We start from the raw sequence: 205 nt of genomic DNA on the forward strand, positions 1-205 counted from the left end.
TGAATTGATCATTTGCTGATAACCGCTGAAATATATTACCTGCAACAGGCAAACTGTCCTAAAGGATGGGTTAATAGGTCAGTTGTGCTTATTTGGGTGACGTTTCAAAGTCATAGAGCAGGAAAATTGAGGACCAACGGAATTTTTCTTTTTCTTCTACGACTTCTAGATCCCGAGATAAATCGATTTAAAAAATACCCGTAAA

Source organism: Diaphorina citri, unplaced genomic scaffold (assembly GCF_000475195.1).
Source record: "Diaphorina citri unplaced genomic scaffold, Diaci psyllid genome assembly version 1.1 scaffold518, whole genome shotgun sequence".
Classification (NCBI taxonomy): Eukaryota; Metazoa; Arthropoda; class Insecta; order Hemiptera; family Psyllidae; genus Diaphorina; species Diaphorina citri.